The sequence below is a fragment of the Rhinolophus ferrumequinum genome, chromosome 13 (assembly GCF_004115265.2).
Source record: "Rhinolophus ferrumequinum isolate MPI-CBG mRhiFer1 chromosome 13, mRhiFer1_v1.p, whole genome shotgun sequence".
NCBI lineage: Eukaryota > Metazoa > Chordata > Mammalia > Chiroptera > Rhinolophidae > Rhinolophus > Rhinolophus ferrumequinum.
In genome coordinates this window covers 69,938,767-69,965,246 of record NC_046296.1, presented here as the reverse complement: position 1 = coordinate 69,965,246, position 26,480 = coordinate 69,938,767, and the positions used below count along the sequence as shown (strand labels likewise).

The 26,480-nt window shown below is 50.4% G+C and overlaps 1 long non-coding RNA gene across 1 annotated transcript in view; it reads right to left on the bottom strand.

The window, feature by feature from the left end:
* The window catches only part of LOC117033219 (uncharacterized), a 308,771-nt gene that overhangs the window by 182,476 nt on the left and 99,815 nt on the right, over positions 1-26,480 (bottom strand). The gene's annotated exons all lie outside the window — the stretch shown is intronic.

The following is a 26,480-nucleotide window of genomic DNA, read 5'->3' as shown; positions in this document are numbered from 1 at the left end:
GATCTTTCCAATGGTCTTTGTCCTTCTCAGGTCAGGCTGCTATTACAAAGGGCCATAGATTGAGTGGCTTATAAACAACAACAATGCATTTCTCACAGGTCTGTAGGCGAGCAGTCTGAGACCAGGGCGCCAGCACGGTCTGCTTCCGGGGGGAGCCCTCTTCTGGCTGCACACTGACAACTCCCACTGTGTCCTCCCGGCGGGAGAGTGGCCAGCTCTGTGACCCCATTCACAAGGGCTGCACCCTCATGACCTAATCCCCTCCCAAAGGCCCCCCCCATACCATTAGCCTGGGGGTTGGGCTTCTCCATACAGATCTGGCGGGGGGGTGGCGGATGGGGAGGACACACGTGCTCAGTCCGTTGCAGTCTTCCATTCCTCACTGCTGTGAACTAGCCTGGTGTAGCCAAAGGTCCAGAACGGCCACCTATTGAATGCCACTCGATTACCATCTAGTGACAACCTCTGAACACACTCTGTTCCTCACAGAGCAATCGCGTGTGAGCCTCACAGGACTGTTGCACCAGAGCCAGGACTGCCACACGCTTAGATTTCTAAGAAACAAAGGCCGAAGGGGGACGATTTGCCTAAGGTCACTGAGCAGTCATGAGTGGAGCGGAGTTTCGGCGTCTTGCTCCCAAAGTCCACTTTGCGAACCACCACAGCACACCAGGGCTGCAGAGTGAGTGCAGTACACTTTGGGCCCCATCCAAGGAGAGTTCCTACGGGAAACACCAGGTGGGCCTCAGGCGAGCACTTTTACTGCTAACGTGACCCCATTTTTGGAACCCAATAGATAAGCAGGGCAGTCTGTTTCTCCCACTGTGATACACTTTTTTGGGTCAGCAAAGGCAAGAAGTCATTTAGTGTTGTTAAATATCCAGATGGCACCACGTAACGAATCTCCAGCCCTTCCTACTTTAAACTTAGGAAGATTTTGTGGCAAAAATACCATCAATCCTACTGGCAGACAAAGCGACGTATGTCTAAACTCCTTTCGATATTGACATTTTTATTTTTATTATGGGAAATGGACAGGTGATGAAAAGCCCCTGTCCAGCTCCCATTCCCTGTGCCTACACGCCTTCCCGGGGCCAGGCCAGCCGGAGCCGCGCCACTCAACACACTAGCTGCACGACATTGGCCACAATGTATACTTTAAAATTAGGAGATCAGAAATGAGCTTTTAGGTTAAAGAAGACAATTTTAATGTATAATACCAATACATATACACCACTTTGTACCAATGAACTCACAGGAGGCCGTTTTGGTGGGTGTTACTGAAGGGCATGCTGCCTACCTAAGGACAGCATTTTGGTCTGCGGTGCTTTCCTGGGGTCACCAGAGTGCTTTCTAACTCGCACGTGCCTGCCTGCGGTGAGTGACAGGCACGGCGCCACGCCTCCCCCAGCCGCAGAGGTCACTGTCACGGCACCTGGGAAGGCCTACACTCACCTGGGAAGGCCTGCTCTCCCCTTCCTGCAGTTCCATTCCGGGTTGACTTGAACGAGAGGCAGGAGGAGAGAAAGGATGAGCAAGAGGAAGGCAGACGGGCACTTGGACTGGGGACCCTGTTGTGATGAGATGACACTCCAGGTGGCTGTGGGTCTCTGGATGGAGACCTTTCGGCAGGACTAGCACTGTTCACGGGGAGGTTTGGAAGGAGCAGTGATGCCCTCACATAACTACGAAGCAGGAAAATGCGCAAGAACTCAGGCTATAGCTTCACTGCTCAGCACGCCAGGGGTACATCACACATTTCATCACCTGAAAGGAAACACGGTGATGTGTGACCAGGAGCCCCGAGAATGCAATTCTGGCTCCTCGGACAAGTGCCCTAATTTCTCTGAGTTGTCTTACCTGTCTACATCGTGGGGGCAAAAGTCCTCACCTCGTACGGTTGCTTTGCTTTGCATAACAAGTAAGGCCTGCAGCGGGGGGGCAGGGAGGGGTAGACTAAGTCCGAAAGACACAAATCGCACCATATTTATCCAAGAGCACCCCAAATGTACCACAGTACCCAGAAAAATCAGTCAGTGTGCCGATAGAGGGCGGTGGTTGGTGCGACAGGAAATACCGAGGACGAAATGCACAGCGTGTTTCTTATTTTTGCCTTGGAAAGCCACGGAGAGTTCCTGGCGGCTCCATTTGCTGCAGACAAATCCATCCACTGCCCAGAGAGACACCACCGTTCTCCGGGGACCAGCTTCCCCGCCAGCCCACGGGCTGCAAGTCACCACCCCACAGCCACTTACAGGGGCTCTGTGCAAACTCCTGGAAAATGTGGAACAGAGGCTTCACGTACACACACAGGGGACCGTGTGCACGTGCGTGTGCATTCCACGATCTCCCACCGCAAGTCTAAGACGTCAGTGTTGTCTGAGCACGGAAGCAACACGTGTGACACTGACAGTGGGAAGTGTCACCGTGGGGCTGGACCCACGCCTGCTCTGAGGTACGCGCTTCTCCCCTGCAGCACCCCGGCCAGCCCTGTCACCACCCCCGTGACAGGCCGGCTCCCCTGCTCTGGTCCCGAGCTCTTTTACTTGTCACGTGTCCTCTACAAAAATAAGACTAAAGTTATATTTTATAACTTCATTGGTATAATGACAAATATATTAAATATTATCCATTTAAACATTTTCTTCAATCTAAAGGTTCATTTTGGACTCTTGCCCACTGGAAACAAGTGCATTAAGGAAAGCAAATAAATCATCAACTCAAAAATTACAAAAGCCTTAGATAATAGAGTCTGAAATTAAACCTCGGAATTGAGGGGTAAAAATCCAGAAATGTACGCGGGGGGGGGGGGGGCGCGAGGGCTGGCGTGGACCTGCGCGCTCAGTGGTGCCTCCGCCCCCCAGGGCCACTACGCTGGACTGCCCCCGCCCCCAACACCCAGGCAGACGGCACCTCCGACCGCACTTGCCGGCTTCCTCTAAGGCACCAGGAGGAACCTCCCTTCCTGTCTGGCCACCATTCCACCCGCCGCCGAGAGGGATAAAACCAGGCAGACGCGCCCGTGCTCTTTCCAGCCCTCGCGCCCGCCCGTGACCCGGTCCTCAGTGCCACGGCCAGAGGAGGTGACTGCGCAGGCGCAGCTCGCAGCCCCGGAGCGTTGGGTCCTGAGAGGCGCCCTCCCTGGCCCCAGCCAGGGTCAGAGCACAGCAGCCTCGCCTTCCGAAGGCCTATTTTGGGCTCTTCGTGGCAACGAGGTAAACAGGCCGGGAGCACTGTTTTCTGCTATTGATCACATCTGGAGCCATGTCTGCAAAGGCTCCCGCAGCCTCCTCCTGAGAGGCATTCCGCAAATGTCAAGGAGTGAATTGGAGATCAGCTCCCACTGCTCGCCACGGTGTGGGGGGCTGGGGGCCTTTGGAGGGGGTGACTCTCTAGCCCACGGCCTGCTCCTCCCTCGCTGAGGTCACACGGTAGGGAGGTAAGCTGGCCTGGTCTCTGCATCCAAGCTTTCCAGCAGACCAAATTGCACGCTGATGACCGGCAGCTCACAGCCAGATTCCGGGGCCTGGGAACCAGCCCACGACAAGGGCAGCTCCAGTTGCCTCCCCACTTCTTTCCCTCCTGGGGGGCAGTGTCCGTCTCCTTGCCTCTGTCAGACCCTTTGTTGCCACCACCTGTGTCCTGGTCACTAGTCATGGGCCTCTCCATGCTATTTCCTGGGGAATCACTTGTCCTCTGGCCCAGTCACTGTGGTCTCTGTGACTCACCTGCACCCTAATGCCAGCCCCCTAACCCCCACCTAGATCCCTCACATGCCCACGGATCTAGCACTGGTCAGAGAGCTTCATTCAAGTTTTGGCGTGAAGGGAAGTGGGTTGCACTGCAGCCTGCCAAGCATGTCCAGGCCTGAGGGACAGGAAACATGACAAACTGTAGCCTAAACAAGGGAGGGCTGTCTTTCCCACCAAACAAGTCCAAGGAGGGCTGTGGGGTGGTAGAGGGAACCAGGCGCCCCTCCCCGGCCGGCTGCCCAGTGCAGGCTGTGCCCTCAGGGTCCCACGGTGGCATCTCTGTAAGTGGGAGGAGGCAGGTGGCCCCAACAGTCCCCCTGGAGGCTGCATTTTTACTCAGGAAAGATAGGCCCTCGGCCATAAGGGCTTCTCCCTGTATCATAGTGTCCAGCTCTAGGTGACCTCTAGGTACCAGGATGCAGGCAGAGTATGATGAATCCCAGCCTCTGAGCTACAGGAAGGAAGGATGAAAGACGGCGTTGGTGCCCACTGCCTGCCACACAGTGAAGCCTGCACACCCTCTCCCCCTGAGCCCCCCGAGCCAAGCTCCCACCAGCCTCCATGAGAACTCATTCTCATCTCTCTTCCCTCCCTGTTCTAGGACCCCCGAGCCTCTTTCTGGACCCCTCGAAAGTCAAAGTTAGGACCCTACTGCACTCCTCTTTCTTCTAGACCAGGCCTTCCTGCAACCAAAATGCCACAACTTGTCCCCCAGATCTGGAATGAGTCCCTCGCCAACACCACATATTCAGACATAGGGTTCCTCCACCCCAGTCTGGACCAGCAGAAAGCTGGAGTCCACAGACATACTCTCCCACTCTTAGGACTAGGCAGTACTGTGGTCTAAGCACCCCACATTTCACAGGTTCAACCTAACCTCCCACGTGACGGCGTGAGGACGTGGGGCCTTGGGGTGCTTAGGTCAGCAGTGTGGGACCCTCCGGAATGGGACCAGGGCCCTTACAACAGACACCCCACAGAGCCCAGAGAGACTTTCCATATGGCCTCTCTGTGACGACACAGAGAGACACCATCTGTGATGCAGGAGGCTGGTCCTCACCAGACACCGAATCTGCCGGCACCTTGATCTTGGACTTCCAGCCTCCAGAACATGAGCAAGAACTTTCTCAGTTTATAAGCCCCCAGTCCGCAATGTGTTGTTATAGCAGCCTGAACGGACTAGGGCAGGCAGCTCCCACCCCAAGCCAGACAACCACAGCTGGCTGTCTCTGACGTGGTGTCACTGCTTCTGTTGCTGCCCTAAATCACAAGCTTTCCTTGCTATCGCAAAAGAGGAAACTGAGGCACCAAAGTTCATGGGTACCCAGTGTCATGTGGACAGGTAGTGGAGGGATGAGAGGTGAGAGCAGAGGCGCTGAGAATTTCCTCGGCGCTCTGAGCCGCAAGGGAGCTCAAGTCCACACCACCGTCCTCCGTCCACGCAGGGGAGCCCCAGGGCCCGGGCCCGTCCCCTCTGAGCCAGCCTCTGCCTCACACACGCAGTCCTGGTGCACGTCCCCTGCTCTCTGTGCTGGGTGGGCTTTAACAGTCTCTCAGTGCTGGAAATACTGTTCTCCATCCCTCAGCCCCATGAAGAGAAAGGGAAAGTACAGCGCTCCCTTAAGCACGCTTATTCTCAATTTCTGAAAGGTTTGCTTTCGTTGGCAGAATATTCTAAACGATTCCCCTCCAACTCAGCTGAGAAGCCACCACGAGTGAGCCAGTGCTGTGTGACTTCCTGCACACCTTGCAAGTCAGGTGCCTCCAGAGCAGAGCTGCCTTGGCAGTGACCCCGACCCCCCGTCGCCCGCCCACAGGGGGCTCTGCGCTGTCTGAACTTGTGTTTGGTGAGTGAAATCAGAGGGTCAGGCGGCTTGGCGGCTCAGCTCACCCGGGGATCCACCTGGTGCTGTCCTCCTGCGTGCCTGGGATGTGACCTTAGCCACCAGCTCCCCAGCCTGGGCGTCCCGGGTCTCTGCTCGTTCCTCGCCACCCCACACGCCCCGACCTGCACAGGTGCGGGAGCGCTGTTGGGCACACCTGCCAGATGTGTAGTGTTGGCTGGGGCAGCGCCACCCCAGCTCCTGCTGACGGTCCTGGTGCCTTCTGGATTCTCAGACCTGCCCCCTGGCTGGCTCCTGCCTCGGGGACCCTCTTCCACCTTCAACCTCCCTCAGTCAGCTTGCGTGGTCTCTTCTGGCTGGCGGGAGGCACCCACGAGGGAAAGCCCAAATGTGAATTGTGTGGGTTCATGATTCTGCATTTGAATTAAATCTCCTTATATTTTCATTGAAACTGGCATTGCACAATATAAAGATGAAAGGTAAAATTCAGGCTAATAGTTCAAAATTATAATTTTTCTTTATTTAAAACTGCATGGAGTATGAAATAAAAGCAACATGACAGTTGCGAGAGTGGAAGAAAGGAAAACAGTTATATTTTCCTAACTTTAATGGCACTTTGTCTGGCTTTTGAATCAGGTGCCCACGTTTTATTCTGCACTGAGCCCTGCAAAGTCTAAAGCCAGCCCAGCCCCTGGTGCTCCGAGCAGAACACCCAAATAAATCATTTAAGAGCACGTCTTGCCTGCCCTGGGCTAAATAGCAGGTACCTGCCAGCTCCCCTCAGTTGCCAGAAACACGGTTTCTTGGAGCTGAAGGGTACCAGTAGGAGGCTCCTGCCTCTGAACCACAGGCTGTTTGTCCCCCGCCTCCCTCCCCGTTGTCCTGTGGCCCCCAGAGTCCGGGGGGAGAGCAGCAGCTCACAGATGCACGGGGTGTGCCCGGCCTGATTAGATTGGCCCAAACACTCTCAACAGCAAATGAACTGACCCTTGACACGAGACAGGTTGATTTATTATCCCGCCAGCACGGCTGACAATGAACACCACGAGCCTGGCTCTGTCTGGTCATTTTTCAAGCTCTCTGCACACGAGTGGCACCGATACCCTCTAACATTACCACGGATGGCCCTGCTGGAATACTAAGAGGCTTGTGTCGAGATGCTTTCAGGGGCGGGAGTGGGGAGCCTCCCCAGGACCACAGAAAGGTCGGCCGGGCCAGGCTGCCCACGGGCATGCACAGCGTTGCTAGCATGCAGACAGGGCTGATGAGCGGTGTGGAGCCCAGGGACACCCTGGAGAGACCATCGTCACTGGATGGGCATGGAGGTTCCTGAAGCCCACAGGGGGGCACCTGCCAGGGCTGCCCGCCTCCCTGCCCAGTGTGTGTGTGCCACTCCCTGCACATGGCCTGAAAGTTCAACTCAAACACCTCCCGCTGCTGTCCAGTGTCAGCCAATCATCTGACGTGTTTTACACTCAGATTCCATCCACTTATACGTGACTAATTCAGAACTTGCGTCAATGCTGTGAGAAAGTCCACCTGGACCTTCAAGAGCGAGAAACCAGCAGCATAATCAGACTGCAGGAGGCAAACGTCATCCCCTGAAGTTCAAGGCGTGGACTGCTTGCTCACACAGGACTTAGAACTGGAAGCCCAGGTCAGCCATCTATGCGTCATCTGTCCTTTGTCCATGCATGAAACCAGGGCGCCCAAGGATTTCTCCTTGTTTGCTCTGCATTGGTCCATCCCGAGTTTCCATATGGACCTGAATATTGGGGAAACCACGTTTCGTGAATTCAGGTCCTGACCACGGACCACAGTGCCTGGTTCCTCCGACGTGGGTCTGCCGTGCCACCGGATGTCCTGTTCACCAGACAGTGCCAACAGTTAAGTGGGGACCACAAGGGCACTGTTCCTAGCTCACCAGACACTGCAAGGATTCCCGAGACGCTGGAGCCAAAGCGCCTGGCGAGATGCGAGTCGTGCAAATGCAGACAATGGAGACGCAGCATGGCCCCCCAAGGACCCGTGGCATGCCACGCGAACGTCGTCTCAGCGGAGATGCCAGTTCCCCTACCAGTTGTTGTTCCCGCATCCCCTCTGGATGGAAGCGCCTGCCCCCGCGAGAGAGCCGGACTGAGAAGTGTGGGCGTGGGCACAGAGGCAGCGCAAAGGAGCCCAGCCACTGGCTCCACGCGGGAGAGCGGCTGCGGCTTTGCCTCACTGGCCTCTTCCTCACTTTTATCCCGTAAGCAGCCTGGGGTGCTTGTGAGCCACTCTGCAGTCACAGGGCTTTCCCGGAGCGGCGTCTGAAGGGCTTCGCTCCCAGAGGGCAGAGCTCACATCTGCAGTCCCAGGAAGCGGAGGGGAGAGCAGGAACAAGGCCATACTGCAGGCTTTAAGTACACTTTCATGTCTACGTAGCCATTTGAAATAAGGACCAATTTGCCCAGCTTTGGGAAGGGAGTGTTAAAGAGAGAGGAGTCATATTCCAGGAAGACATGCATAATGTCCCCTATGACTTCGAACCCTGCAGGAGGGGCGCTCCGCTGCCGAGAGCGGCCAGACCTCTGCTCTCAGGCGCGGTTCTGGGAGAACCTGGTCACTGAAGGGGAAAGAACCAACGGACTCACAGCGGGGCTCTGTGAGGCCCTCCCGGCCACTCCCCAGGGAAGCCACTCGGCCGGCTGTGCCTGAGGCTTCGAGCTGCCAATAACGTTAGCCTGTCATTTATCATGAGCAGACTGTCAGGGAATAGCAGCTTCTGAGAAATGCTTCTAACAAGGAAACCAGCGGCCAGAACAATCCGCCAGGAACAAAGCAATTTGCAGGAAACTGAGACTGGGTAGCAAGGAGGAAATTTAAGGAGAGACTGTGTCATTAATACCATGGAGAGACGGGAGAAAATACTGCGTCCACACTGCAAGGACAGGATGCTCAGAAAGGAAAATTTCAGAGAAAAAGCAATGACATTATTAGCAATTAAAAACATGAGAGTGGACCTCTAGCGTCCACTTCTCTAGCATTGCTCTCACCCTTACAACGATTGGTAAAGAGACATATAATCTGCAACTTTACTTGCATCCAATAGAGACCTGAAGTCAGAGTGAAAGCAACTAACTCAGGTCCTCCGGACACCCAGCTTCAAGGACAGATGGGACACTATCTTTTATTTTTAAGGTGAATGCCATCAAAGCCAGTAAGAAGAATTCAGCTGAAATTTTGAACAAACCACTACAGGACAAGCATAGGCTCATGTGAGCCTATGGAACCCAAGAAGCCAAAAGCCAAAGAGGAAATTCACACCGACTCATGGGTTCTCGTCACCATCCTCACTAGGCAGCACGCGGGGAGGAGAAACCGCTGCTGTGGGCAAGGCCTGCAGTGCCCCCAGCGCAGGAGCTGCAACTGCTGGGAGAAAGTAAGCCACGCCCGGGCACAAGACAAGCTTCATGGCATCGGGGAGAGGAGCAGGAAAAGGTCCTGGACACAGGCCCTCAGACACTGCTGCAAGGGAGGGACACTGCTTCGAAGACACTGCCCCCCGCCCACCAGATACAGGGACACAGTGGCCAACCCAGGACGGCAGAGGACACATGAGCAGGCCATCACCTCAACCCCCGCACTGGGCTGCGAGCCTCAACTAACAAGGAGAGGCAGCTTGCTTCTGGGGGGTGATGAGATCACAGAGAAAGGGCCTCGGCAGCGCACACACAAAGGGATGACCGGAAGCACAGACTGAGGACACCCCAGCAAATCAGCCCCCACCCTATACAAAAGGGACCCCTGGAAGCCTGGATACGTGGATGGCGACCATATCAACAACAAAACCCAAAGCCAGTGCAACACTGACTAGATTAACTCAACCTCCCACACTGCATAGTCAAGAGACAACGTGTACAACAGAACCAGGTTCAGATATGGCCCTGATGTTGGAACTGTCATATGTGGCTTTCAAATAACTATGATCAGGTGTTAAAGGCTTTCATGGAAAGGGTAGACAGTATGCACAAACAGATGGGGAATTTCAGTACAGAGATGGAAACTAAAGAAAGAATCAACTGGAAATCGGCTGGAAAGCTGTCCAGATGGTAACTGTATTCCCCTGGTGTCCAGGTGGAGCAGGTGACTAACGTCCTGGCCGACAGACGTGAGCAGAGCGGTATCTGTCATTTTCCATCCTAGTCCAGATAAACCACCCACGAACCTGCCCCACTTCCTCCCTCCTCTGCAGTGCTGTTTCCGAGGACGCCTGTGAAAACCACGTGTCGACACTGACAGAGCCTCTGCTGTGTCCTGGAGTGGCCACGAGGACAGCCAGCAGAGCCCGGCCCCTTCTCTGTGTCCTCACAACACGCACTGCGCTGTGAGCAAATAATAAATCCCTTTATTGTGTCCAATACTGAATTTCAAGGTTTACCTGTTAGATCAGATCACGTTACCTTCATAAATACAAGCATCGGTAACTTGAAGTACAATACTATTTCATTATTGCCATAGCAATAATTAAAAATATGGCATTGCCTTCCTGGCAGGGAAACTGGTATCATAGCCTGGAACACGAGATGCACATGCAGCCGCAGAGTATTTGGTCCATCTGTGACTTGTGGCGTCTGAGAAGCTTGATCACACAAGGAGCATCGATGTACAAGAGAAAAAGATGGAAACACGATTAGGTAAGTGTGTTGCTTAACACTGGTTGTGCTTAAAAAATTATTAGGAAAAAGTGACGAACTCACATAACGGCTGGTTTGAAAGAAAAATCAAACCAACTACGAAAGGTACAGAAATGTGGGACTTCTCACAGTTAGGAAACCCACCTTCTTCTAGACCCTAAAGAGATGACAGGACAATGGTTTTAAGTGACAAAGGCCATTAAGATAGCCCTGTGGCCCAGACCGGATAAAGGAATGGCCCCTCCTGGAAGCCTGCTGGCCGCAGTATAGTCATCACTAAATTGAGAGACGGAAGTGCAGAGTCAAGAAAGAAAGAGCTGGCTGAGAACCATGTGCAGGAAAGAGCTCTAGATGCGGCCCCTGGCTCGCAGAACAAGCCGGAAGCAGATCTATCGAGATGCATGGTTGACATCTGCCTTTTTTCTCCCTCGTGCCTGAACACACCACCATCTGAAACTTGGTAGGAGAGACAGGGCTCCAGCTGCGTCTGTGGCCGTGACCTAGTGTGACCAGCAGGTGCTGTGGCTCACCGGGACGAGGTTGGAGTGACCGTGGCCTAGGAATGGGGCCACAGCAGGCATGTCGTGGCAGAGGAGCCCAACGGGCTTCCCGTGTCCAGGGCTTTCTGACAACATTGAACTCACACCCAGTCGGCCTTCCTGCGTCCTACCCACTTTTTTGAGCCTCATTCTTTAGCTCCCCATCAATTCTATGAGCCACTGAATATTCTTCGAATAGGCTTTTTTTCTGCTTCCGTTAGCTGGGATCCTCATAGATAAAGTACACCGAGGTGAAGGGGAGCTTGGCCTCCCGCAGCCGCCTGTGGCCAAGCAGCAGAGCCCTACAGAAGCAAGCGCCAGCCATGTCTGCTCTGCGTGGGGAGGCACCCAGGCTGGGGCTGAAGGCCGCGGGCCAAGGCTGCCTTCCACGCAGTGCGCCAGGAGCTGGGGTGCTGCAGGGGAGCCTGTGTTAGACATGCTGCCAGGCCCAAGGAAGAGGAGCAGGCCCCTCGGGAAGACACATTCCAGGGAGTGTGTCACGTCAGGGATTGGGAAGGAAGCTAAACCTCAGAAGCCACGTGGACTCCGGTGCAGAGGGTAGAAGGAGGTGACACAGGAGGATCTGTCCCCTGAAGGTGTGTATGTCCAGAAGGCCGGCCACTGCAGGCCGGAAGCTGTTCCTGGAGGAGTCGGTGAGCCCGTCCTGTAAGGGCCCAATCAGGTCCAACAGGAAATCAGGAAGCCTGTCTGTGACTGTCGTCGTGTATACAGAACACAAGCTAAGCAAACTGACGAGTCCATGGTAGACTGATGGATACACAGATTCAGCGACTGAGAGCGAAAAACAAGTCGGAATCCATGTGGAATATGGGACTGAGAAGAGGGATACTGCATTGAAAGTGAAAACAGTCCAGTTTTAATTAGCTGTGTGACCCTGCGGAAGTCGTTCCCCCTCATAGAGATGGAGTTTCCCCGTCTGTACTATATCCCCTTAGCTTTGCGTTTTTCAGGCCATCCATCAGGATAACTGGGGAGCCGCGGACGGCAGCCAATCCAAGCCCGATCCGCTCAGTACTTTGTGAAGTACCAATGCGAACTCCCCGGCTACTCGAATACTTCCCAGCGCAGACCAGATGGCTCTAGGGTCCACGCAGCTCAGAATTTCAGGACTGACTGTCTGGCCAGCTCTGGGCACCCCACTTCCCACGCCTGACAGGCCCCGGAGTGGAGAGCCCAGGTGTGAGGAGGGACTCCCCTGCCGTGGGCAGGAGGCACACCCTTGTCGTGACCAGCCGCCTGCAGAGTCCGTCCGGAACCTGCTGGCTGCCCCATCAATGTGTGATGAAGGAAGACCTGGTGGAGGAGACGGGAGGAGGGACGTGGCGCGGAGGGGGTGGGGCGGGGGTGTGCAGGCAGGTGGCAGAACATGAGATTTTCACAGCCCTCTCGGGCTTCATGGGAGAGATTAGGTCACAGAGATCAGGTGAAAGGCTGGGCGATCGGGTAAGACATGATGGGGGCCCCAGACTCGCATGAAGGCTGTGGCGAAGGAGAAAATGGATGGATCCAAAAGTATTAGGAAAAAATAACTTAGTAATGAATCAATAAAAATTCTTCTGATTGTAAGACCAAGCTGTGTGTCTGAGAAGCTCCCGCTCACCAACTAGTCTCTCTGAGCCTAAATTAGTATCTCGTTAGATCAGGAGAACAGATTTGTATTTATCATCACCAGGCAAACAAAAAAAGCAATTCCCAACTGACTCTGCCTTTCAATGCTGCTCCTTCTTTCTTTTTGGCAGAAGATCTATTCTCACTAAGCTGACTGAAAACCTGGGGCCCGTGTTACACACGAGTAACAGACGGGAAATGAAAGGCGTGTAGTCCGGCTCTGTGGACACGCGTGTGGCCCCGTGTGGCCCCGTGTGGCGTTCAAACTGCGCTTTGCAGTGAGTGCTGCATAATTGATCAGAAAACACCAGGGTTTACTGCTGCTTAACACCATTCAGAGACGTGTGCTGACAGCAGCCCCACGTTAGAACAGAGTGAAACTAACAGTGAGAAAATGAAATAGAAACGTTCTTGGTTCTGAGAAAAGGCAGCACTCTGCTGGAAAGAGAGGGGCTCTGGGGCTGAAGACCAGGATCCACATGCCAGCTTCCTTAGCAGCCTGGTCTGGGGAATGGACAGCACCAACGCATGGCGTTGCTTTAAGAATAAATTCCCCAGGACACTGTGTGTGAAGCCCTTGGGTGGTAGGGAAGGCCACCAGCCGGCATGGCTGTCACCCACCCTCTGTGCTGTCTGGTGAACGGGCTGCTTTGATCTGGGCTCCGTGGGATGTGAGACGTGCAACACACATGTGACTTCTGCAACAACGTCCCCGTCCAGTAGGAAACGTGGTGTGACATCCAGACCTAAACCGTTTTCACCCCCGATTTGACCGGCACGGACAGTGTTCCATTTGGAGGGGAAGCAGGAACACAACCCCGGCAAAACTGGATTCTGGAAGCTCTCAGATGGACTCTGGATGGAAATGCCAGCCGGAATCGCAGCTCAGAGTGCCCGAGCGCAGCTTACATGGAGGGCATGGTCTGATGGGATGTCCTGGGATTAGGACGGAGCTGCCGACGCAGAAGGCCAGTGACATCGCCTCCTAGCAACAAGCCCCTTGGGAAGACACAAACAAAGCCTCTAGGCCACCGCCTTCCAAACCCGCTTACAGACCACCGTGCTCCTTGCAGCCGCCAATGTGCTGACTCGCCAGCCTGCAACCGCGTGCCAGGTCGGTCACTGCTGCGCCATTCCCCTTGGGCCAGACGCATGCGTAATACCCCGAAGCAGGGCACGCCACTTAGCTGAGACGCTGCTTGTAGGCCTCTGCCTCCAAAGAGAGCGCAGCCGCTGTACAGCAAGGCCGGGAGAGCAGGACGCCATCCCCAGTTAGGGTCAGTTCAGCAGGCACTCAGAGAGAGCGTGCGACGGTTAGAGACAAGTGAGCACTGCCCTGGGCTGGTGGGGCGCTCGGCTACACAGGGGTGTTTTCACACACTGCTCTAAGCTGCATCGCAAGCCTGCCAGGTGTGTCCTATTTCCTCGCTGACAGGAAATGGAAACGGAAGCCCTGATCCGGCAGCTTGCTGCAAGCCACACAGCCAGCCAAAAAGGCAGGCTATTTAACCTGGGCCTGCTGCAGGCCAGCTCAGCGAACGCCCCCACCCCACTCCCGCAAGGCGGCCTTGCTTTTCCTGCTGCATTCATCCATCTGCTCACCATCAAAGATGCCTGCCAATCACCCCTCGATATCTGACCGTGGAATCTGGTGACCATCCAAAGGGACTACAGATGGAATAGAGCCGGCGTCACTCAACACCCAGGAGACCAGGAGGCAAAGAGAGGTGGCGCGGGGCTGGTGCCCACTCTGCCCACAGCTGCAGGCCGTCACCTAAAAGGAAGGTGACCTGGGAAGACCTCACACCCTTGCAGGTTCTCTGACTCTGTCACTACGGCAACCAAGAGGGAGAGCCGATTAACTGCTGGGGCAGGGGACACACAGCACACACACTTAGCGGCAGCCACGCCTCTTCTCCCAAGAACGGAGGCGGGTTGTGCGGCCAGCCCCCCAAGGCTCGTCCACTCTGCCCTTACACCTGTCCCATCAGTGTGCACCAGGACACGCCGGGCCTCGCATGCAGACAGGTGAAAACATGTGACGCCAGCGAAGCCAGTGTCCGTCACAGCGGTGGATTCAGGCCAATCTGAGCTCGGTTCCTCAGGGAGAATTCCATGCGCTTCCTCAGGTGCTTGCGGAGGGTACGTGCAGAGTCGCCCACACTCCCTCCAGCCACTCATTGTTCGTGCTCCCAAGAAACAAGGGGCGCCAGGGGACCGTGAGGGGAGCCAGCTTCCTCCACGTGGACCTTTGTCCCCAGGTTCCTCCTCTGCTCATTATTCCGTGAGCCCCAAACCTAGCGGGTTTCTTCACACGCCTCTGACGTTACACAGTTCACTCAGATGCAGCATGATAAGCAGGGATCGCACTGTGTTTTTCTGTAACAGCCAGTGCCTCGGTCCCTTATTTAAAATAATAAAAAAAGAAGGAAGCACATATTCGTGTTCAAAAATAACGGTAAGCACCTGTGCTCTGCAGAAGTCTGAGGCTGTGGTGGTTTCACACGCAAGTCTCTCCTTCTCCCAGGCTCCTCCCATGCCCGGGACCAGTCATCGCAGGGACCCGATTTACGTGTCCTCTGTCACCATCAGTGCAGATTCCCCGACACTCGGGTCCTACAGCCAGTCCCCGGCTCCCGTGTTCCCGCAAGGTGACTCACTGGCCTGTGGGGACACCAGCACGCCAGTGTCCATGTTCTCTGTTCTCCGCACACAGAGCCGGGCATGGCCGGGCCTCAGACACTGCACTGTGCTTACACGCCACAGCCTCCCCTCCTGATGGGGCCCCACGTGCCCCGAAACCCTGCTTCACTCCTCCCATTAACTGCAGCACCACGGGTTCCACAGTCAGAGGGTCCCCCTGCCACCACCTGTGTTGTGCTGGAAACTGCAGCCTCCCCTGGTCCCTTTGCAGGGCCAGGCTGACCCGCTTTGCAGTGACAGCTGCCTGGCTGCATTTGGGGAAGAGACTGCTGGAGTCAGTAGAGTTTCGACGGCATCGATTCCCACTACCCACCCCTTTCGGAACCGACTCTCCTCCCAGCTGTTACACAGCACACAGGCTGAAAGGCAGTGAGTGAGAGAGACGGACACGAGACGTCAGCAACAGCGGTGCTGTGTGCAGTAGCCCCCTGGATGCGAAGGGGGTGCTCAGAGGAAGGGTGAGACAGGGATGCCCGCCACATGCCCGGCCACTGTCAGTGACCCTGCACTGAACGGTCTCAACCACCTCCTGTCACCCCTGGGGTGCAGAGGCGGAGAATTTCAGGAAAACACCCACTGCTGAGTATGGGTAGAGAGACGGGTATTTTAGCCTCTTTTCACGTGATCCCCCCAAAGCCCATGTGGTTTAAGTCTGCCTCCTCTCTGAAATTCCTGCTAACGCTGGACTTGGTCCCAGGGCACAAGGACAGAGCCAGGCAGAGCTGGGGACTTTCTCAAAGGTACATAGTGCCTCAAAGGCACAGAAAACGCAGGTTATGCATGATATTCATCACCAAGATGAAGCCCAGAACAGAAGCTGCCCTTCTTCACTGTTTTCCTGGTGGTGGCTTTCAACGTATCTTTCTGGTCATGTCCCATCTATTTAGACACTTACTAAACTTGAACGTGCTTCAACCACAACATGAACATGCTTCACTAAGTGTGAGCATGTTGGTTTCAGGTCCAACTTAGTGAATTCTCAGTATTTGAGGAGTGTTTGCTCCTTTGGTCATGGAAATTCACTGATAGACACCTACTCACACTGCGGCGTGCCCAGGTCGTCCTGCTGTTAGCTGAGACCCAGTAGCTGGCATTACAAGAATCTTCCCGTGGGAAACAACTTCAGAAGCTGGATGATTATCTTTGAAAGCACTGGAAGGACCAGAGGGCAACGAAGGCACCAGAACTGAGAGAGGGAAAGAGCAAAGAGGGGTGGTCTGGAGTTTCCCCACAGGTGTCCTCTCCACAGCCACTTCCCAAGTTGCACTATGAGGCACAAGTTAAACAGAAACAGCAGCTTAAAACTGATGGAAGGTTCGCTGTGTTTGGGAGATAAACATGGCACTCAGGACCACAGGCCAGATCTGGAAGAGTACAGATCACAGAAAGAAGAGAAACACAGAGAAGTTAATGTGATTTCCAGGCTGCGATTTCCTCTCGAAGCATTTTACCAACTCTTAAACTGAGTGTGCATGGAGCAATTAGCTAAGAAACACTACAGAAAGCACCTGTGAAGATGATACAAAGCTATACAGAAATTCCAGAAATCTCATGGAGCTGGGAAGACGCAATTTAGAATGTAGGTCCCACAAAGGCAGGGATAGCACCTAACGGATGCTCCAAGCTTTCAGCTGAGATAAAATTCTGCTTTTGACATAGAATCCATGAGATGCTGTGAAGATGCCTAATAGACAGCTTCCCGGACATCCAGAAAGAGAGGAGAGGTAAAAATGGACTGAAAGCAATATTTGGAGAAATAATGGCCATTTTTCCAAAATAGATGAAAGACATGGATCTATGGATACAAAAACAGATATGAACTCTCTGAAAGGTGAAAAAGCAAATAAGCAAAATAAAACAACACAAGTGCTAGCTTTCTATCGCCCGAACTTGGTGGCATAAACCATCATGCACTGAGCGTCTCACACTTGTGTAGAACCAAGCCCAGGCAGCGCTCAGGTGGAGTCTGCGCTCAGGCCCCACGAGGCGGCAGTAAGGGTCAGCCAAGAGTGGTTCTCATCTTGACCTTGAGACGCCGTCCAGGCTTGTCCAGGTCGGGACCGAATGCAGTCCCCTGCAGTCATAGGACTGAGGCCTCATTTTCTTCTAGCTGCTAGCTGGAGATCACTCCACCCTACACGCCCCCTGTATCTGTAATCAGGTCAGAACATGGCAGTTTTGTGTTATTCCGCCAAGGCCAGCTAGGAGAGCTCTGCTTTTAAAGAGATCACCTAATTAACTCAAATTCAATGTCCACTAATACGGACCCCTGAAGGAATCTCGGAATGCCCTTTATATGTAAGATGACATAATCCCAGGAGAGCTAGCGCAGCATTTGCATAGGTCCCACGCATGTTGAGGAAGAGGGACTTTACAATGAGCGTCACTGGGGAGTCGGTCATCTGAAAAATCCACCTCCCACAACAACTATTCATTTCCAAGTAAGGCTTCTAAAAACCAAGAAACAAACCTTAACGTAGTCAGTGGGAAAGAAGAAAGCTGTCCTCCGGAGGAGCGACAATAAGACAAACAGACGCCTGTGCAACACAAGACAGGGACAATTAAATAGCAGCTCTAAAATTCAGACAGAGAATGATTTCCAAGCCAGAATCGAAGACATACCCAAAATAGCCTTTAAATATTAAATAAGACGAATGTATTTTTAGGCAAACAAGAATTGAGGATTTATCATGATTAGAACAATACTAAACGAAGTAAAGAAATTAAAAGTAGTTTTTCAACAGAAGGAAAATGATCTGAGGGAAAAAAAAATGCCACTAATACTGAGATTACATATCTTGTAGGATTTCAGTTATATGAAGAACTGAAGCACATGACAACAATTGCACAGAAAGCCAGGAGTCAAACTATAGCAATGTCCTTGATAATTCATGAAGTAAAAGTAATATTTTAACTTATATGCAAATAAGTCAAAGATGCATGTTTTAATCTCTACTGTATTCACTAAAGAGTAATAAAATCGTGTAACTAATGAATTAACAAAGGGTAGCTATAAAACTAAAAACACATACAATTAACTAAAAACAAAGCTGAAGAGGGAAACATAAAGAACAGATGTACAAATAGGAAAAAATATTAAGATGCTAGACTTAAATATAAGAATATAAGGAGTTATATCACATGAAACTGAAAATAATATAAAGACAAATGTTTTTATGATCTGTATTTTGAAATCCAAATGTATGTTGCTCATAAGAAACATGTTTTAACTATAAGAATACAGAAAGTTTGAAATAAAAAAAACTGAAAAAGATATACATTGAAAACACTAATCAAAAAACATCTGGCATAGCACAGCTTATATCAGATAAAGTAGACTTAAGATAATGAGTATTTTAGACATGGAGACATTTTAAAATAAAAAGTATAACAGGAACATTAAATACTAAATTTGTATGCACCTAATAACACATTTTAAAATATATAAAGCCAAACCTGAAAATTAATTAAAAAAGAAAAATTATATAGAAAGATCTAAAACAATTGTCAAAATAAAAGTTGAAATGAACAAACAAAAAAAATCAGTAACAACATAGAAAATGTGAAAACCACCCAGCACCAGGACCCTGTGGCTGAGGACCAGAGGACAGCCAGCTGTCACAGCACTTTTTCATGACGTCCTAAGAGAGGTCAGTGTGGCAACTGAAGGAGGATTAGGAATTCATGGCAATGCTTGGAGGTACCAACGGGAAAGCAGGAGGACACAGTGATTTACACAATGAAGTGTTTCTCTTGATTTGATTAAATACAGTGGATGTTTTGGTGCATATACTCATATTTCCATCAAGTTAACTCTATTTCTGAAGCATATTTTGATTTACTGTCAAGAACGAACGAACGAACAAACGAACGAACGAACGAACGAAAGACAATTAACAAATTGGACCTAACTTTTCAAATTCATGTGGAATAGTTACAAAAACTGTTTCTATTATGAGCTAGAGAAGCAACTCTAAATATATTTTAAGTGACTTAATATATTCTCTAACCACAGTAGGATCAAGCAAAAAAATAGTAACACAGCATAACTAAAAAATTTCCAGGTTTTTACAAATTAAGAAATGTATTTCTAAATAAACCATAAGAAGAGAAAACACTATAAAGGAGATGAAAATATATTTTAACTAAGTGGTAATAAAAATACAACATATCACAGCTTTTGATATACATCTGACATGGAACTTAGAGGAACATTTATAGGTATAAATGCGTATATTAGAAAGGAAGTATTGTTGAAACTCTAAGAGCTAGATGTCATTCCAAAAAACTATTTTTTTAAACCTGTCAATCACACTAAAAGAAAGTAAAAAAGAAGAAATAATAAAGATAAGAACAGAAGAATGTAATCAAGAGAATCAAGAAAGCTAAAAGTTAACTCTTTGAAAAGGCAAGTCAGATTGATAAATCCCTAGCAAGACTGATGTTAGTGAAGAAAAAAGGAGACATATACTACCAACACGAGGAATAAAAATCCAGACATCACATAAGTGTAAATCTTTGTGACCTTGGATTAAGCAGCAGTTTCTTAAATATGACACCAAAAGCCACAAATGAAAAAACCGAAAAATTGGACTTCACCAAAATTAAAAACTTTTGTGCATCAGAGACACTATCAAAATGTGAGAAGATATTTGCAAATCATACCTGACAAGGTTCTAGTGTTTGGAATATACAGAGGACTCCTACTGATGAAGAAAATAAAGACACCCTAAGCAAGAACAAGGCAGGGATTTGATAGGCATCTCCTCAGAAGACATGCAGGTGGCCAGTGAGCACGTGAGAAAATGCTCAATGTCTCCCATCAGCGGAGAAGCACGAACTGAGACCACAACGATTACCGCTTCATGCCCAATAGGACGGCTATCATTGACGAAACAAACAAAAACAAAAAACAGGAAATAACAATGGTTGGTGAGGATGTGTAGACGTTATAACCTCACGTGCCGCTATGGGAATGTGTAATGGTACAGCCACTGTGAAAATCAGTTAGACAGCAGCTCCTCCAAAAGTTCAGTTCAGTTACAACACAGCTCTATGATTCCGGTCTTAGGTATCCACCCAAAGAAATGAAAACATGTCCATACAAAGACGTGTACGCAAGTGCTCGTAGCAGCACAGCACAACTGCCAAAAGGTGGAAACAGCCCAAGTGTCCATCAGCTGATAACTGGATAAGCAGAGTGGCATATACGTGCAATGGAATATTATTCAGGCATGAAAAGAGATGAGGTACTGACTGACATATGCCACAAAATGGATGGACCTTGAAAACTATGCTAAGTACAAGGAGCCAGTCACCACGGCCACATAAATGTATGATTCCACTGATATGAAATGTCCAGAATAAACCCCTTCTGACAAAAAGATTCTGGTTGCCAGAGGCTGGGAGGAGGGGGAATGAACAGGGATTGCTTGATGGGTACAGGGTTTCTTTTCTGGTGATGAAAACGGTCTGAAATTACACAGTAATGATGACTGCACAACACTAAAAATATACTAAAAACCATTGAATTATATACTTTAAAATGGATAAGATGGTGAATTTTATATTATATGAATTTTACCTCAAAAGATAAAGACCTATATAAATGAAAAAATATATTAGGTTATGGATTAAAGACTCAGTATTTTAAAGATACTAATTCTCTCCAAATCAATCTATAAATTAATCCCAATGGACATCATAGCAGGGCTTTTTGGTGGAAACTGACAAATTTATTCCATGTGGAAAAGAATAACAAAGACAATCTTGGAGAAAACAACAAATTTTAAGACTTTACAGCCCCTGATTTCAGATCTATTGGAAAGGTAAAATAATTAACCCAATACAGTATGGGCGCAAAGACACACAAATGGACCAATGAACAGAGGAGACATCCACGAACAGACTCACACCTGTCTAGTCACCTGACATACCACAAATGTGACACTATGATATGGTGGGAAAATAACCATAATTTCATTCAATTATGATCAATCTATTGCATGGCCACATATGGAAACAACGAATCTGCATGTCTCTTTCACGCATACACCAACAATTAATTCCATATTGATGGTAGACCTAAATGAGAAAGGTGAAACAAGAAGGCATCTAGAAGACAGACGTGTATCTCCATAACGTTGGTGTGTGCAGAGCTTTCTCGAACAGAATACACAACATCACCTTAAACTGAAACCAGAATTTTGACTAATTATATCTCATGAAAACTAAGAACTTCTGTTGACCCTAAGACAACATTTGGAGGCCAGCTGCCATGAGGAAGTTCTTTGCAGTATAAATATCCCAAAAGGACCTCTACCCCTGATATGTAGAGAACTTACACCAATTAATGAAAAGGGCTGAAGGTCCAAGGAAACGTGGGCAAAAGTCTTGAATAGGCTCTTTACAAAACGCCTAGAAAGCGTATGCAAAGGTGCTCAACAGTGGCAGCTATCCCAAATATGCACGTTTGCGTTACAATTCCAGGCCCCTCTACCCCCCTAGAAGGGAAAGGCTGTGTCAGGATGTGTAGCGGTGGAGTTTGATACCTCGCTGCAGGTGGAAGGGTAAACTGGTACTATCACTTTGGAAGGCGCTTTGGCAGGATCTGCTCACACAGACGCATGCAGATGGTCCCAGCTCACCACTGCTGTCCTGGATATACACCCAGCACTCTGGTGCACAAAGGCACGCACCCCATTTCACAGCAGCGCCGTTTTTAATGCCCAGGAACTGAAAAGCTCATCAACAGGAGAACTGATCAATTAACAGCAGTATACTCAGGAATGGGACACTTCACAGCAGGGACAAGAGCAGGTCACTGCCACGTATGCTGTGTGGACGAGTCTCATAGATGTGAGTGTGAAAGACAGACATGTAAGAATACACACTGCATCACTTCATCCACGTAATTTAGAAACGATGATGGCAAAACGATGATGATAGAATCAGAAGAATGAAAATGTTCAGTGGGGAAAAGCGATGCCGGCGGAACCCGGGGAAGGTCTGCCCAGGGCGCGGTGACGGTTGACATGGTGACCTGGGCTACGCACATGAGTGTGGTCACTTCGGGAAACAACTTATTGGGCAAGCTGAGGCTTGTGCAATTTATCGTACGTGTGTTGTTTGCTTTTTAAAAATCTTTTAACGTGTAAATATTCTGGAAAAGGAAAAACTAATTTTCACTGGGAGAAATAAACTCCTTCAGTCACATCCCCTTCCATGTGACAGATGGAACCTGATCGTGACAATGGAGGTCACTGGTAAGGCCGACTTTGGGGACGTGGCCTCTTTATTCACTGTTTATTATTTAATCTCTCTACTTTTGTGCATGTTTAATTTCTTCATAATAAAAAGTCTCTTAAAAGTTGTACCAATTATTTAAAAAGTAAAAAGAAATCTCCCTCCCTGATAACTAAAGTTTAAAGGTCCCAAGTAATCACTCTCTGTAGACCAACCTTCAACACCTTCACGAAGCCTCATGGAGGAGGACACGTGGGGGAAACCCGCCAAAGCCAAGTCCACGTATGATCCCTCTGGTCGCCCAAGTCCACAGTTTGGGCACCTGGAGAGGTATTTCCGGAAACCCGTGGCCCTGCCCGCTCACTGAGCTTCTCACAGCACCCTCCTGCCTACTGGCTGTGGATGGCCAGACACACGATGGCAGAGGTCCTGAGACAGAGTGGCATCCCAGGGAGGCACTGCCGGCCATTGGCACGCTGGGCAGAGACCCGGGCTCCTGGAGTCGGCGAGCGCGTGACTAGATGCCTTGGATGGGATGCAGGGTGCCGTGTGGCCCGCCATCTCTGCCTCTGCCAGTTTCCAATGTCTGGACAATGAAGAAAGGAACAGAAATGGGGGTTCATTCAACACGCTCAGGTAAAAGCCGTCACTCCTGTATTCAGAGGAATATCATCCAAAGGCTGGAATCTGAAAAGTGTAAAAATGTCACTAGACAGAACAGACGACGATGAGTCAGCCCTCTGTGTGTTGGCTGTTTTCCTGTGGGTGGCAGGAGGCAAGTCAGGTTGATGTGGGACAAAGGAATGACACAGCAGTTAACAGTCTCACAGCCCCTCCCAGGCCACTTCCCTTTAGCTGTTATCAGCCTCAGGGAAGAAGATGAGTTTGCTCAGTGTTACATGTAAAATACGGCAAAAAACGAACCCAGTAGGGTGTGTGGCTGATTTTGTACTTCTTGTGTCAAAGAGAGCACTGCCACTCCAGTCCCTGACTGTGATGGCTTTGGTCCCTCTCCGATCGCTGGGAGCTGTCAGAGAGGACCCTCCCACACAGCCTCCTGTGAACCACGGGGCTGTCACCCGCTGCCTGGGCCACCTCAGAGAGGCTAGCCAGCACCTCCTTTTGAACAATTTGCCTCACTGTTATGTTCAAGAATTTAACTTACAGGCCAGAAAAGACAAGAGGAGGCTATCACATCTTCTGACACAATAAAATAAGACCTCGCCATTGGATATGGAGTTGAATCCTGGTGCCTGGAACTTAAATGTGATTTGTCACTCATGCTTATGGAAAATAGACACCTGCCGTTTGGGGGGAAATTCTGTTGATTTTGTGGACTGCGCTTTGATTTGGGAGATGCCGTGAGAAAAACTTTATCAGCTGATTTTCCAGATGGCTGCTGGACAGAAAAAACACTGAGCCCTACTGGGTGCTGGTGACAGTAGTGAATGGAGCGTGTTCCCGGTGGTCTCCAGGAGCTCCCGTCGAGCAGGCAGTAGATTTTCGTGAATAGAGCAGTTCAGTGCGGCCCGTTGTCACACGGGCTGAGAAGGGACAGGTCTTCACGTTCTGTTTCCAGCGTCTTGCAGATTAGCTCCGTCTTTTACCAAGTCCCACCAGGAAAGCTGGTTTTGATGACAACCTCTCACCGTTTTTAGCAGGAAAAATCGCGGCTTAGGCATGAAATGCAGCTCTCCATGCAGCAGTCTGCATGTTGGGGGTTTTGTGCGCCGCCCCAACAAAGTCGCGTTCTGACTCTCGGTCATGGTTTCATAATATAATGAATAAAGAAAGCGCGTAAATGCTGAATAACCCCGTCATTCCCTTCCCTGGACAGCAGGCTTTGCGGCCACGGATGCCCTCACACACAGGCCCACGCACGCCTCGCCCTGACTTCTGATCTGTAACCGAGGTACATTCACGTCACACCACTGAGAACCGAACTCAGACTCGAGCCCTGGAGAGATTTTAAAATACAACCGTAAAAACTTGTCGACTTACACTGGCAAAAGCTTGGCAACACTTGTGGCTGCATCCAGATGGCGCCAAACAGAGGAGGGGAGCGCAGTCCGCCCACTGTGGTGACCCTGCCATCTGGTCAGACAGCAGACACTGCATCCTGGGAACCGGCTCAGGGAGCTCAGTGTTTCTTGTCACTGGGTCAGCACTGCGTCAAAACATGTGCTTCAGGGGAAAAGCTGAAGTCCCAGAAATATCTCGAAATAAGTAGAATGCACAAGAATTAGGAAATCAGAGACTTGGAGAGCTGTGGGTTTCTCGGGAGCGTGACGTTGCAGCCTCTCCCACTCTCGCCTTCCGTGGTGTGTGACATGCCATGGTGTGCGACATGCCGTGGTGACAGTTAACTCTATAGTTTTGTCCTGCATTGAAGACATCATGAGGAGTTAAATGTGAACGAGGAGAACACACATCGTCAGTGCCGGAACTGCTGCGGGTGACGGACAGTGCGTGGGGCTGCAAGGATGGTAAAAATCTGTTAGCAAGGGGGCAAACCGTTCCAGAAGGTGAGCGTGGATGGACGTGGGCTGCTCCTCTCCCGTTTCTCTGCTTTTCAACATCCAGTCTTCTCTCCTTTGCATAATATCCCCACATTTAATATATTAATGCTCAATTAATACACAATGATTACATAATTCTATAAAATATGCACAATTACAGAACTGTATAATGACTGTATAGAAATAAACTGGGCAGTAATATACACAGATATGCCCACCTCTGAGGCTGGTTTCAAGCACTGACTCGGGGGCATGGGTTCAATCCTCTTCCTGGCACGTTGAACCTGGAGAGAGCATACATTTGGAGTGTGTCAGGGCAGCGCACGTCAGCACCCCAGTCTGACTGGTCCAGCCATGCAATCTCCAAGTACCCCTTGCAGTCTGCTGGTGGTCTTGTGGGCCCCCCTAAATCACTCCTCTTTAAGTTACGCTGATGTTTATTTCTTGGAATCAAAGAACTTCGCTGATGGACATTGGTAGAACCTCCAGGAAAGCTCCAGGGTCAGTTACATCACCTACCTGCTGTGCATCCTTGGACCAGTCACCTCACCTCTCTGGGCCTCAGGTTTCTTGGCTGTAACATAACGAACAACAGATTTACATCTCTAGCTTCCCGCCATCTCTAAAACTATGGGAACCTATGTTCCAAACCGACAGATTGTAAAATAAAAGTTTCAAAGATACAATTTAAAGAAAGAAAAACACAGAACAATGATTTCTGATAGAGAATCACTCCTTTTCATTGGTTCTGACATCAGAATAAGCACTGTCTCCACCAGCAAACTCTTTAAGACTCACCAGAGTCACGAGATGCCCCTGACTGCTGGAAAAACCACCCTGGCCTTTCAAAGTGGGAGCATGTGGGGCTGTGGTTAGAGGTAGGTCTGTTTTAAAAAATACAACAGTGATAAAAACACTAGAAATCCCTTCCATTTGTGTGAAGCTTTCTGTTTTCAAAACCATTTCACATCCATCCATTATCTCATTTGACCCTCACAGGACCTGGGCCAGCACCCCGCTTCTCAGCTGAGAAGCCAGCTCCTCAAAGTCAGCTCGCTGCTCACCTGACGTAATCAGCAGAGGGACCTAAGTCTTCGGACTCCAAGTGGGCGCCTGTCTGACCCTCCAGCTGCCCTTTGGCAGCGGGCTGCCCTCTACGGGGCCCACCCAGCCTCTCACCACCAGGGAGGGGCTGGGGTTCTGTCATGTCCTGCTCCGTGTTCGTCCCCATGATACAGACTCTGTGGTCCTCACTGCTTTCCCTTCTTAGGAGGGTTCAGTCCTGCTCGGTGATGCTTTCCTTACTCTCCCCGGATTACAAACGGAACCAAAACTAATATTTCCTTTCTGGTTTAATACAGTCTCTTTTATCCATTTTTAAAGAGAGATTATTTTGTAGAAATTGCATGTAAATCCAAAAAATAAACAAAGTCACCTTCCTCTGGACTCCAGATAAATCTCCTTAGAATAATCCTGACAAGACTGTGTTTGCAGAGCCACAGAGCTCTGAGGGAAATAAATCAATGAGAGACTCCCAACCCCGGGCCACTTCTCCCTTCCCAGCCATGGATGG